Source organism: Ochotona princeps, chromosome 10 (genome assembly GCF_030435755.1).
Source record: "Ochotona princeps isolate mOchPri1 chromosome 10, mOchPri1.hap1, whole genome shotgun sequence".
Taxonomy (NCBI): Eukaryota; Metazoa; Chordata; class Mammalia; order Lagomorpha; family Ochotonidae; genus Ochotona; species Ochotona princeps.
In genome coordinates, this window is record NC_080841.1 from 48,074,369 (window position 1) to 48,089,256 (window position 14,888).

The 14,888-nt window shown below is 37.2% G+C and overlaps 1 protein-coding gene across 5 annotated transcripts in view; it reads right to left on the reverse strand.

The window, feature by feature from the left end:
- RGS7 (regulator of G protein signaling 7) overlaps positions 1 to 14,888 on the reverse strand; it is a 375,770-nt gene that overhangs the window by 100,267 nt on the left and 260,615 nt on the right. The gene's annotated exons all lie outside the window — the stretch shown is intronic.

Sequence of the window (14,888 nt, forward strand, 5' to 3'; positions counted from 1 at the left end):
ACAGTGGCAAAATGATTCTAGCAGTGTCAGTTAAAATAATTCAGCACAAATGTCAAAATAAACTTGATTATCAAACATGTCAATCATGTCCTGAAACTTACAGAAACATTCAGACCAACATCAATCTCAGTATTCACACATCTTCAAAGTATCTTCGAACGATGACTCTGATTTGTATTCTTTTATAAGTATTCCTTTTGCATTTACCACTGACTTAAATACATTTAAGAAGACTGATTCAGGACCCAGTGGCGTGGCCTAGTGACTAAAGTCCTCGCCTTGAACACGCCGGGATACCATATGGGCGCCGGTTTTAAACCTGGCTGCCCCACTTCCCATCCAGCTCCCTGCCTGTGGCCTGGGAAAGCAGTCGAGGACGGCCCAAAGCTTTGGGACCCTGCACCCACGTGGGAGACCTGGAAGAGGCTCTGGGCTTCGGATCAGCGCAGCACCAGCCGTTGCGGCTCACTTGGGGAGTGAAACATCGGACAGAAGATCTTCCTCTCTGTCTCTCCTCCTCTCTGTATATCTAACTTTGTAATAAAAATGAATAAACCTTTTTTTAAAAAAAGAAGACTGATTCATACAGGTTCTACAGGAAGTTCCACTAAAAGATTAAGGAACAAATAAGCAGTGGCCAGACATTTTCCATTCTTTTTAAGAAAGCCAAATATTGGTTCCAGGACTATATTTCTTAATTGAGAAAATTATTTTCAAAATTGCTTTTGAGTAAGTTAGAATTTCTCTTAAAGAATGTTATACTAAAGTTAAAATTTGTATTATTTCTCAACCAAGGATAGGAAACTTTCTTTTTAGACTGGTAATATGGATATTTCTGCCACAAATGTATTCATATTTTCAGCTCCGAAACTGTCAATTTAATTTCCAGTTTCACCTCAAAGATACCCTGGGGTTCTATCACTGTGAGATCACCCCAACATTCTCATGGTTGTAAGTTGGAGAGACAGAGAGATACAAAGAGATCGTCTATTTGCAGGTACTCTTGTCAAATGACTTCAACAACCAGTAATGGGCCAGGTGAAAGCCCAGAGCCAGTAATTCCACTCTGGTCTCTCTCAAGCAGGTAGGTGGAAGGAGACCAAATATTTGGGTCACCTTTCACAACTTTTCCAGGCACATTAGTGGTTTTGATGAGATAAACATTGCTTCTAACTAAAGAGGTTCAATGTTGTAATTTTATGTAATATAATATCATATGAACTAAGCATGATGTTCAATTCCTTGGAAAATGCATAACAAATGCTCCACATCATTAAATAACATATAATGAACATTTATTCAGTTTCTATGGAAACATACCTGTGATTATGTAGTTTTACAGGCAAGAGCAAAACAAATACAGAACAAAGCAGACTTACTCATATTAGTCACTTGAGGAAAAACACAATGTCTTATGATATTTCCCCTCAGTGTTTCTCAACACACATAATTATTAAATATTAAAGTTATGAGTCAGTGTTTATCCCAAATACTGAAAAATCCACATAATTATTCTTATTTGGCATTTTATGAGACTCCGGAGTATCTCTATTTGTCACATTTTTTTAAAGGCAGAAGTATTTTATATATTTGGAAGTCAGACTTATAGAGGGAAGGAAAGACAGGGAGAGAGGGTTTGTATCTACCAGTTCACTCCCTATATGGTCACAGTGGTCAGGACTGAGTCAGGTAAAGCTGGGAGCCAGGAGCTCCTGCCAGATCTCCTGTGTGGGTGGCAGGGGCTCAGTTAGGCAGTCATCCACTGCTTTTCCCAAGGACGGAGGCAAGGAGTTGCATTGGAGGTGGAGCAGCTGAGATGGGAACAGGTGCTCATATCTGATGTGGCCCTAGTGCACAGGTGACCAGATGCGGCCCTAGTAGGCGACAGCTTTACCCATTATTCCAGCCCCAAAATTGTCATCATTTTTAAAATTCTTCATGCAAAATAATTTTAAATCAGTTTAATTTTTAAAAATTATAGAATTTCTTTAAAGGTTTGGAAGTAAAAAGTTCCAAATCTTTTGTAAAGCTGAAATAACAAACAGAATTTCTCCTCAATCCTTCCACAAAGTATTTTTCAGTATTTAAGAACATTTTATTTCTGAAAATCATTCATGCTCCCACTGGTGACAAATCCTATAAAAATGCTTTTTAGAAAGATTTACTTCATTTTTATTCGAAAGTAAGATATAAAAGAGGAGGAGAAACAGAGATCTTCCACCCATTGCTTACACTCCCCAAATGGCCACAATTGCTGGAGCTGGGCCAATTCAACACCAGGAGCCCAGAGCCTCTTCCAGGTTTCCCACGCGGGTGCAGGGTTCGAAGGCCCAGGGCCATCCTGGACTGCTTTCCTAGGCCACAAGCGGGGCTATGGATGGGAAGTGGGGCTGCCAGGATTAGAACCGGCGCCCATATGGGATTCTGGCACATGAAAGACAAGGACTTTAGCTGCTAGGCCACTGCAATGGACCCTAAAAACTCTTAAATGTGGCTGTACAACTGGTGTCACAACTTAGGGGTCAGTACACCAACTTACAACCCAAGGGACAGGATAGTCCAAGTACAATCTAATTGCAATCTCTTGATCCAACAAATCATAGAAGTGACAATCTGTACATACTGATTAATGGGATGAATGGCCTTTATCTTCCTTCTTTCTGTGTTTAGCCAGAAATGGGCATTGAAAAAGGGAAAAGTAGTTTTAGGGTTCTAGGGATTATCCAGGATCACACAAGGAGGTCTTGGCTTTCTCCTTTTACAGGGAATATTAACACGGACAAGGCCATTCGATGAAAAATGATGATTCAAGACAAAAAGCAAGATTACTCAAAAATCAGACTGAAAAAGACAGGATAAGAACACGGTTCAAATCATCAAGTATCAAATGTACCACCATCGCAGCTTAGATGAATGGATGCAGTTTCTTGGCCAATCCTATACTCAATCTTTTGCAACCTGCCCCTTGTGTTGATAAAACATGTTACTATACACAATCACAGAATTCACCCCACTTGCTTCCACCACTCAACACAGAGCTTCACCTCTTCCAATTCTCCCCCAGTCTATCAAATCCCAAATCCTAGCATCTTCCTAATTCCCTGTTTCTCAGACACCCCCTCGTATATCCCTTGTGCATGTTCTCCTTTGTTGCAGGGAGAAATTAATCAGACTTTTTCAAATACAGGCATATTTCTAGTGGTCTCTGGCCAGAGGACATTGACATCCTCAAAGAAAAATACACTTGTATCGAGATGAATACCCTAACAGCAACAAAATTTGAGATCCTGTATTAGTGCACTTGTAATTATAAGAGGCAACTTTTGAGGGATATATGAAAGCATAACTATATAAATGAAGAAATTTGCTAAAAGGTACTGGGAACCAAAGAGAAGAAACATTTGGATCTTAAGGCAAGTGGAAGTAGAGACCCTGATGCTGCCTGAGTCTTGTCTGCTGTTCTCATTTTGGCTCCTTTCTGCATAGAATTATTCGCCCCCAAATCCCCCAAGAAGAAAACATAAAGAAAAAAACAAAACAAAACAAAACAAGTCTATACTATATCCCATCCAGACTGGATCAGGAATTATCAAAGCTTCTGGGTTTACATTTCTTCCACTAAAGACAGAAAATAAATTTGGTTTCAAGTTTTGTGGTCACATTTCCTAACTTGATCACCAGTGGCAAAGGTGGTGGTGTCAAAGTGTATTAAGTACGGCTGTGCTGGAGGAGAATGCCAGATGGAGGCATTTTCCAGACAGGATGGGTGCTCACTAAACAAAACAATGGGTATAAGCCACAGCTTCCTTCCAGTTTCTTTAGTATTTATATTTCCATCAGAATAAAAGCAGGAGAAAGGTGAAGCTCAAAAGCATAATATCAACTTATAAATAAACCGATTATCCTATTTTGCCCTATTATGAACATGCGTTTTGTTCTATGAAAGTATTATAATCAGGAAAAGCAGAGAACATATTCTTTGTGTGAGTGAACAAAGCCACACTTTATGTATTCTAACAACTCTTTCCAAGGGAGCCTAATGGTGCATAAGTGATTATGTGTTTTTATGAGTTCTATCTTGTTACATAAAGACTTAAATTTTCTGAAATGAAAAACTAATGTATAATTGAATATTATTATATTTGGCATTTTATGTATCAAGTGTATTTGTACAGATGGTTCAGTTCTCACTGAATTAAAAATGAACTCTGATCATAGTTTGAAACTAGATCAACAGGATCACATCTTCCAATCATCGACAGCCAATAATATGCATAAAATCCAGAGATCAATGGAAGGATAATAATCAAAACAGATATGATTCTTTTTAGTAAATTAAGGCACATTTTAAGTTTTTGTCAAGAACTTAGAAGCTGTAAAAATATGTCATTTAAATGCATTTTTAAATGTGGCAGTAAAAAGCAAATGCCTTACTGATTCATTTTCTTTCCAGGTTTTGCTCTTCAGAATTCTATCACCCTTGTCCTCAAAGTTGAATCATGAAATACTGTACTTTATATATATATTTGAATCATATTTCATGTCTTTTTGTCTGTTTGCTGTGTCAGTATTGCTACAGATTTGTCACTTTTACTGATACTTTTAACCTAACAAGCTCTTTTTTCACTGACTTTTCATCATTTTTACATTTTCCACTTCATTGATTTATCTGATTATTGTTTCCTTCTTACTTTGGGATTTTTTTTCTTCTTTGCTTATGGATTGCGCTTAGATTATTGACTCAAAACTTTCCCACTTTTGGTACATATGTTCTTGTTATAAATTCATCTTTCATTACTACTATTTAACAGTGGATTGCTGTTTTTCTTCAGTGATTCGTACGTATGTACATATGTATGTATGCATGTATCTAATTCACTCATTTCTCTTTCTCTCCTGAATCTGTGTCTGTGTGTATTGTGTATACACTGATCTTGTCAGTATTTTAAAAACTTTCTATTTCTGTGCTTGTTTCCTTGTTCCACCAGTGAGGGCAAAATGCAGCCAGTGTTGTATGCTCTGATGACTTGCACAAGCCCAGTGATCATGTCACTCATGTTTTAATGTGGTGAAAAGATTGAAAATTGATGTTCAGATCAAACATTACTGCTCACTTTAATGAGATGGCTTCCTAGAGAATTGCTTTTTTTAAAAGTTTTTTTTTTAATTTGTATTGGAAAGTCAGATATACAGAGAGGAGCAGAGACCGAGACAGAAAGATCTTCAGTCCGATGATTCACTCCTCAAGTGACCCACAATGGCCGGAGCTGAGCTGATCTGAAGCCAGGAGATTGGAGCCTTCTCCAGGTCTCCCACATGGATGCAGGTTCCCAAGGCTTTGGACCATCCTCAACTGTGTTCCCAGTCCACAAGCAGGGAGCTGGAAGGGAAGTGGAGCTGCCGGGATTAGAACCAGCGCCTATATGGGATCCCGGCGTGTGCAAGGTAAGGACTTTAGCCACTAGACTACCGTGCCAGACCCGAAGATTGTTTTTTAGCTGATGAGGTGACGAGGGCAGCCTCACAGAGCTCAAGGGGTGAGGTGGGGAAGACTGTTGGTAATAAAATCCATCAAATGATCTCAATTCTGAGAGGCTGCCACTTGGTTTATTTTTTTTTGAAAATCCTTCACTAATTCTGTGTCCTTGATATGATTTTTACAAAATTTTCATTATTTTCAGGGAAAAGGAAACAAGTCAATGAAATTTTAATTTTAATTACATATTTCCAGTTGATAGAAGACATACATGTTAATTTATAAAATACCTATGCTGATTGAAAGAAGACAGATGACTAAGAGTGATTATGTAAAAACGCAAATTAGTTGATAAGAAGCAGATCCATAATGACTGAAAATGGGATGAGGTGAAGGCAAATAAAAGAGGATGGGCTTCAAACAATCAAAAGAAAACTTTTGAAGATTATGAAAATAATGGCTATGGTTTTAGACATGTGTTCAGATCTCGAGACATCAATATGAATTGTATCTCAAGCATACAATTCAAATACTTGGAAAGAACAAAGGAAGAATGGAGTAAATCTCCCTGTGCGTGCTTTCGTCTTTCCTGTGAACCTGCAGGCATCAGCGTCTTTTGAGGTGACCATGTGCAGCATTTGTATTTGGAAGAAAGAGGTGAGTAGTAGGAAATCACACTGTCAGAAATAAGACTGCTGGCAAAGGATTGACAGGAGGCTTGCTGAGGGCCCAGGCAAGGTTGTGGTGAGGACTTTGAAACTTTTACCTGTAACACCTAGCTGTGGATGCAAGCTTACAGACAGAGCAAGTCACATTTCAACACATGCTTGCCAAAACACACCAAGCCCAACCGGGTGGAAAGGGTTGAGAAAAAAATTGGGTACAAGGATAGGAGGGTCTTGAAAGTCTTGAACTATTACTAATGTTAGAAGGATTCTATTTCCTGTTTCCACACCTCAGACACACAGAGACATGATATACAGATAAATGATTAACTCTTGGTTTATGTAACCATTAAGAAAGCAATGGGTTTCAGAAATACCAAATTTCCATTAAACCCCCCAAAATCTGAAAATGTTTTCTCTAAAGAAATTGAGATGGCAAAGGAGAATCATTATATAGCTGGATTCAGGAGCCAAGAGAAAAAGTATTACTATTTTTTTTTATCTTTTGCTGTTGAAAGGTGGAGCAGCCAGAATGTTACCTATACCAGGCATCCCTAGACTTTAATGTGCATAAGACTCACATTGTTAGAATGTTGTTGAGAGGAGATCTAATTCAATAAGCCCAGGTCATGAGCCTGAGATTTCAAATTTTACCAAACTCCCAAGCAATATTTCTGTTGCTTTCCTTTCAGTAGCAAGGGTCAGTTTAGGTTGGCAAAGCAAACAACTCAAACTGATTCAGTAGAACTTTAAGTATTTAGGAAGAAAGCCTGCAAGATCCTAGACAAAAAGTAAGGAAGAGAGAAGATCCTTTTGGTCTCAATTCAAACTGATTTAAATGACAAAACTATCTGAAGACTTGGAGGTTATAATATCAATAGGATTTATGTCATTATTGAAAACGGGTAGCATTGGCAGATTCCCTTGAACTAGACTAAAACATGAATGCAAACCCAGAAACGCGAAACAAACACTCTGTCACCTTGATATTTAGCAGGTATGATGGAAGGCATGCTGTAAATTGTTAAGAAGCGTCAACTATAGGGAACCATTAGAAAGCTGACAGAATGGGGCAAATGAGAGTTGAAGAACAAATGGGTAAATAGATATGATGGCATTTGGAGCAGTGCCTGAAGGACAGGAGCAAGAAACATAATATGACTATCCCAAGTTGGGTGGCAGTTACCTTGCAGGCACTGCGAATGAATATGTAGGTGCCTGTACAAAAACAGACCTCTCAGTGGATTAGCACTGCCAACAAAATACACATGCATGTAAACATGCAAGGCTCAAACATGTAACAACATCTGCTTTTGTGTTCCAAACCCAAAACGCAAGATACCCTAAGTCTCCTATCAGGGCCCTCTTTCCTATAAGCAAAAATAATGTTTATGAGGATATTCACGCCAGCTGTAAAAAAATAAAATGCACACTCTGCCTGTTGCCACTGTGTTGTGGTTGATTTTAAACACACTGCATTAGGTTCTGGGACAGCCTCTGTTTCACAGCTCATAGGGCTTAGTGACGGCCTCCTATCTATTATGAAGAAAATTCAGTTCGGTAAACATGCCATTCCGTGGGTCCAGAAAAAGGAAATGACCCTGTCAAGAGAATTAAGAAGTTGTTACCTAAAAATGGAACAACAGAGACATTAGCTACATCCCATTTCTTCAGTGTTCTGCTACATAATTAAAATGACTTGAGCATATCTTGTTATTAAGGGACATCATGACAGCAGAAGACAAAGCAATTCCTGACAATATATTCACAGGACCTTGCAATTTGATGATGCAATTAACATTGCTAAATCCTACTCTCAGTAAAATTCCAAAGAACTGGAGTTACAAAGATCCTGTCCTTCACAAGTAACCTTGCTAGCATCAGGGCATTCACTTGGGCTACGGTGGTGACAATCTGCTCCATACAGGAGACTTCAGTACACTGTATCGAAAAGGGCTGAGCTGTCAAAAAGTAGATTGCTATCATCAAGCCTGTGGCATCACGTCTTCTCTTCATGAAAATAATTTTTCTTTTCTTCCACAGCACTTCATTTTCTACGTTTTTCAAGTTCTAAGTCTTAAATTGCAGACTAGACACTCTCACAGTCCCTAAGTTTATAAAACCAAAGTGATTTCCTCCATTCCATGCTCAGTTTACTTACACTTGTGTCTCTGTATCTAAGAGAGGAGTCTGTCCAACCATCAGGTAGCATTGTGTAAATACTATCTATATGCATTTATGGTATTAATTCTTTGTGCAATGTCATCTAAAAGTCAAAAATTTAAATGTTAATGGTTGAAACAACATTCTATTCATTTTACACCAACTACAATGACACACATCATACAGTTGTACACAGATAATTACACAATTAAATTTTTGCAAGCTATCTCTACTTATTTTAGCAAAGCCTGATGATGTCATAGGGCTGGTAAAAAGTATAAATTACTGGGTCCGTCATGTAATGACACAGACATTTCCTAAAGGCAATTGTTCTGATATTCTTTGGATACACATTATGTTTCAAATAGGACCATGATACTTATATGCCTGTAACTGCAAGAGGAAAGTAACAACATCCACTTAAATAACTGATATTAAAAGTTTCCATAAGGGATAGATTTTTGGTGCAGCAATTATTTGACCACTCTGAATGCCCATGAGGCATATCAGTCTGTCAGCTTCTAATCCAGCTCCCTACTAATGATAAACACTCTGAGAAACAGCAGATGATGGTTTAATCTGAGACACCTGGATTCATTTCCTGTCTCCTGGCTTTGGCCTGGCCCAGTGCTGGATTTTTGCTGCATTCTGGGACAGCCTCTGTTTCACAGCTCATAGGGCTATTGTGCCTGGGAAAGCAACACAAAATAGCCTAATGTCTCTGCACCCATGTGAGAGATCTGAAAGATGCTCTGGCTACTGACTTTGGTGTGGCCCATTTCTGGCCATTGGTGTCCATCTGAAGAGTGAACCAGCAGATAGAAGATCTCTTTCCTTTCCTTCAATTTCTGTCAAATGTCATACATTAATACACTGGTTTAAAAAACAAAACCAATCTATTTGTTGTATACGGGAGACACATTTCACCAACAAAGATCAGTGGAAACTATATCTCACGGATTTTTGTTGTCTTTGTTGTTGTTAGTTTCACCTCTTCAAAACACTTTCTTCTCATTAAATTCTTCAGCGACTCATAGATCATACAGTAGCATCATTTTCTTCAAGAAGATTCTTGATTTTCTATTTTCATTTCTTCAGCAACACATTAGTCATTCAGTAGCATGTAATTTAACTTCATGGCACTGTAAATTTCTATTTTTCTTACTATTGTTTATTTTGTATTGTGGCTTTTTATTTAAGGGGACATATAGTAACTGTGCAATGGAAACTATCATATCCAGATGTGAGGATACAATGCAGCATGCATCTCTACTTCCAAAGGTGGACTCCCAACAAAAGTGTTTACTATATCTTGACATTAGGATGCTAGACTGTCCATTGTCCATGACCACAATGATGGACATATGACTGTGTATGAAGAATTATAGTAATTATACAGAGGAACTCAGTGAGGATGCAGGGGGAGGGTACAGGGAAGAGGATAAGGGAAATCCCAGGGCCAATGGAACTGTATCATAAAATGATAATAATAAAAAGAAGCAACATAAAAAAATCAATCAAATCTTTAAAAATAAACACAATAAAACAAACATGTATAAACAAATGATGAAACAAAGAAATCAGAAAAGGTTTTTATATGAGTGGTAGAAACAATTATAAAATGTTAGGAAGATATAAGTCATTATTAGCTATGACTTGAAAAGGCATTTCATATAGCCTTAAAAATGAATGGATTACTAAAATTTTCCCAGGAAAATTTGAAATTTTATAAGCACACCCTTATGATCTATAACAGTTCCATTCACCTAGGCCTCCCATTTTCATAGGATATAAAGGGAAGTAGACTTTTCCATAATTTTGAAATTTTGTGAACTTTAATAAAATGAAATAGAATGTAATGTTTCACAAAACATAAAAATTGTTAGGCATACTAATATGTTAGACTTCTGATAAATTGGACTAAAGCTTGAGTACATTTTCAAAATTTTTTGAAGGAAAAAAAAATGCATGGATTGTCATCACACTAGCAGGAGACCCCTCCACAAACAGAGAGCAGGTTTCATGACTTACATGAAACACAAGTGGAGTGAGATAAAACAGTTGGCATACTTAAGAATCATTCATTCTCCCTCCTTTTTTGAACATCAAATCATGGATTGAAAAATTCCCTCATGGTCATAACCTATGATTAAAATACCTCCAATCTAAGGAACCATAGTTTCAAAAATCTGCTATTTTCCAGATCCTCACAATAAGCACAATATCTTCTAAGTTAATGCTTTGAAAGATGAAGAATACAGAATATTTTCAATTATTTACTTTCATTTTCAAGTGAAATTTCAAGTTTCATGATGTTCATTTGTTGGATAACTTCTAGCCCCATCATTCTGCCACAGATCAAAAGAAATTCTACAGTGCAGATACAATCCAATAAAACTTATTCTCAGAGAGACCGTTTCCATGAATCTTTTCCTTGGTTTCCAGAAATCAAGTACATAGGCAAAAACAAAACAAAACAAAATACTTTGAATGCATAAACTTTTCCCCTATTGACTACTGTAGTTAGGTTCCATAAGCTCTCACAACCAAAGAGTACCCTTTACAATCATGTTGCTTCTCATGCCTCATAAATTCTAGAATAAATGACTAGTCGTTCATTGTTGGAAGTTAACAAATAATGTCAACTCCATTTTGTAAATGTTAGTATCCTAAAAAATTCACCCTATTGTTTTTATCATCCTTATCAACGGAATATTTAATCTGAACAAATGGCAATTACACAGTTAGAATAATTTCATGTATACATTTTATCGTTCCCAAATAAGTTTTGTCTTCCTGTTGAGTGATCAATATTAGGGAAGCGTACATTCAAGAACCAAGACATTATTCCGCTCCTTCACAGCAATAAGAATTCAGCATTGCCCTTTGAAAAATTCCTACCATCCCTGGATAGTCCATCTTCATTAGAGACAGAGTCTGGGATATTTCCCTTCTCTTGCCTGATAAATACTAAAGGGGAGTTTTCTCAGAGCCTCACCAGGAGAACCTGGGTCCTCCAGCAGCTTCTCACTCTTACCCTACTCTGCCCTCAGCCTCCAGCCGTTCATCAAGGTTGCTACTTATTTAAATGCTCATACTAGTTGATGATGCCTACCATCCTCTGTTCTGGAGGGGCTGTCTCTATAGATTATAACCTAATAGACTAACCTAAAAGCTCAATTATTTTAAGAGAACATGAATTTTGTCTAGGTTTTTTGGGCCTTTTTTTTTCTTTAAGAATTGGAGAGGTGACTTTCAAGCTCTCTTTACACATTGAAATGAAAAATAGAAATCTCATCTTTTCAAATCAAAGAGAAATTGATCTCTACTTACATCATCTTATATAAATAAAATAAGGTCTAAAATGACTTAGCTTATGAGAAATTGAGGGGAGTGAGCTCAAGGAAATATCTACTAAAAGCCTGGCCTGATGTGGAAGTTCAAACTTTGCTATGGTCATCCTTTATAATGCCAAGTAACCAATAAATGCCAATTAAGATAAATGAGTTAATTGTTGATCATCTGCATTATAACTAAACAAATATGGTGTAGTTTATACTTAAAGGAATTTTATTTTTAATTCTGCATCATCTATTTCCTTCATAGTTGATATCTAAACAAAACAGACTAATCCAATGAATGACACATTCCAATGTTATGGTTAGTTTGATGAATAAAATATGAATATTGGTTTCAATAAAAATTAGTACAAGTTTGATTGCTACAATAAATTTGAATTTTTCTTTCATCATTTTGCATGCCAGAAGTACAAAATCAAGGTTTTGACAGGGACACACTCCTTCCTATATCTCCTGATAAAATTTCTCCTTTGGCACTTTCATGTACTAGGAATCCTCAGCATTCTTTGCAGTTGCATAATTCAAAACTCTGCCTCAGTCTCTCATGGCTTGCGTTGTGCCTTCTTATTCTGAAGGGACTTCAAATTTTTAATTATTGTGGTTATTTTGCATAATACTTTTTTTTTGTAGATCTGGGAATTCCCCTTTTCCCTCAGGTTTCTTTCCCTCCATGTCCTCCTCCCACCATTTCCCCGCCTATTATTAGAGTATTATAGTTCTTTAGAAACAAGTGCTATTTAATTAAATCATGGAAGTATAGATATAGATAAACATAGAAAATTCAGTATCATATTCTCAAGGAATATTTGACTACTCCCCCTGGATCTCCCGCTTTTATTTGGGAGAAGCCCACTGTGACATACCTTCACCTACCAGTACACTAGTCTCCATTATACAGTTCTTCTATGAGAATATATGTATTTATTTGTTAATCTATAAATCTTTTAATTTTGAGTATTGCATGGATCTTGTCTTATATCAAAAAACCACACTGTGGTTACACCTAACTTCAGTGAGATTGGCCTACATTCAGAAATCTGCTAACAACACCTGTTGACATTATTGTGGGGGAAAGGTACCCTGCTCCACTGATAGTGGCAGTGTAGCCTAATGCAACCATTAAGGAAGTTAGTATGGAGAGTGTTCAGAGAAATAAAATGTGATCTACCATAAGACCCAGCTATCTCACGCCCTGCATATCTACATATTGGAAAGAGTCATGCAACCCAACATTTATAAGAAAATAATCCACAATAGCAAAGACATGGAAACAACTCAGACGCCTGTCCAAAGAAGAATGGAGTTTTAAAAATCTGTGGTATATCTACTCCATGGAATATTACACAGCTATTGGAAAAAATGAAATTCTGGGCCTAGAGCAGTAGCTTAGTGGCTAAAATCCTTGCCTTACAACTGCAGAGATCTCATTTGCGTGCCAGTTTGTGTCCTAGTCGCCCCACTTCCCATCCAGCTCCCTGTTTGTGGCCTGCGAAATCAGTAGAGGATGGCCCTGCACTGGCGTGGGAAACCAGAAGAAGCTCCTGGCTCCTGGCTTTGGATCAGCACAGCTCTGGCCATTGGGGAGTGAATCAGTGGACGGAAGATCTTCCTTTCCTTTCTGTCTCTCTTCCTCTCTGCATATTTGACTTCCCGATGAAAACAATAAAAATAAATCTTGAAAAAAAAAAAAAGAATGAAATTCTACCATTTGCAACAAAATGGTCCCAACTAGCGACCATTATGCCCAGTTAAACCAGTCAACCCAAAAGGACAGATACATTGGTCCCTTGTCTTTTATGACCTTGTCAGATAGGTCTTTAAAGTACTTCATCTGCAAAGACCTTCTTTGCAAACAAGGTTGCATTCACTATTTTCAAGGGTTAAGGAGTAGACCTTTTTTGGTGGGAAGGTATTGTCATTCAGTTTTCTAAAATGTATTAGCCAAATGAGCAATGGGCGTAACCTAGTTTATGATTTTGCTCAAAAGACTAAAGTTGCAGTCTTGAATAAATTTCTACAATGACCTAGGAGAACAGAGGAATACTTTTCTTTCTTTACTCAGTAAATACAACACAATTATCAGGGATAGGAACTCAAATAAACATAAACAATTTATTCAACTTCTAGTTTTTCCCTCAAGTAAACCACAATATTTTCAAGACAGAGGCGATTTTGCACCATTCTCATGAATGCAGAGAAGGCATTGGTGTAAATGGAAAATTAAGACAGAAGAGTAATCCAGTTAATGTTTATAGTTTAATCAGAAATGCTGACAGAAAGATTTGCGGTATTGGTAGAGCACCTTATTAGATCTGTCAACATAGCTGTATTGTCTCAGTTTCTTATTTTCTTTTTTTCTAATTGAATCTCAATCTCTAGAACCAAAGAAGTTACCTTTTGCATGCACCAGTGACAATGAAAATTTAACACTTAGCTTTCCTCCTCTGTAATACCACAACAGCTGTTTAGCAGTCGGTTCTACTGTGATAAACAGATTTACAGTTTTGTTTACTGGTTCATTCCATATGCTGAAGGTGGGATGATAAATCAGACAGGAGCTATGAAACAATAACCTTCCATTTCTAAATAAATAAAAAGAGTTCTTTCAGAAATCTCATCTACTGTTTTCATTTCCAAGGTTTCCAAATGTTTCAAAATGGTTAGATATTCTCCTAGAAACAGTGCTTTAGCCTTGCTTCTGAACATATATGCAGCAGTTAGACAAAAAGCACACCTCTGACTTGTGAACAGCTAGGCATTTGGCACAGCATAAAGGAAACATGGATACAGAAGAATACTTGCATAGTTCCAGAATAAGAACCAAGTAGTCCCTGAAGCAGAGACAGTCTTAAATTCTCTATCCGTAATTAAAAAAAAAACCATTTTATTGTATTTTCTACACTACACTACCTCCCCTTCACTTCAACTTCTGCAGCATTGTTAAACAAGCAGATGCAAATGGAGAATAGGAACTTAGGATAATAACTGTAGCTGCCATTGGCTAACAACTGATCATATCAAAGGTTTTTGATATCGTAGACACCATTAATCTAAACAAGAGCCTTAGACATGCATTGGCAATCTCACATCCCATAAACATGATAGGGCGAAGCTTGAAAGGTTAAGCAATTGCCAATGGCTTCATCATATAGGAATTAATTTATAGACCTGTTTGACTCCAAATTCAGGGATAAAACCACACTACTCGTGACTAAGAAGAGCTGA